Raw genomic sequence first — 475 nt, forward strand, 5'->3', positions numbered from 1 at the left:
TAAAAAATAAATAAATAAAATATTATTATATAGAACAATATTCTTCTTTAAATTAAATATAGTGTGGTAGTAGTATTATATTGTACCAATGAGTAAAAGAAAAAAATCATTTTATATATTGTATATTCAAAAGTAAATTATGTTTGATGCTTTCACATTTAGATAATAAAGAAAAGAAAAGAGGAGAAGCCGTAGATAATACGATAAATTTTCAAATAAGTTTTGCGACATAAGAAGTAGTATTATCGGTTTTTCCAATTCTGTACTACGGACATATCTTTCATCGATGATTAAATCTACTGCAGAGTAGAAAAAAAGAAAAGTAATTGTAGTTTTTTTCATACAATCTCTTTTTAGATTATTCTGATAAATTATCATCATGGACACAATATCGAAAAGATTGATATAGATTTGAGCGTTTTATATTTATGTAATAAATGAGTATATATACATATATATATACATATATATACAT

Source organism: Atta colombica, unplaced genomic scaffold (genome assembly GCF_001594045.1).
Source record: "Atta colombica isolate Treedump-2 unplaced genomic scaffold, Acol1.0 scaffold35, whole genome shotgun sequence".
NCBI classification, from domain to species: domain Eukaryota; kingdom Metazoa; phylum Arthropoda; class Insecta; order Hymenoptera; family Formicidae; genus Atta; species Atta colombica.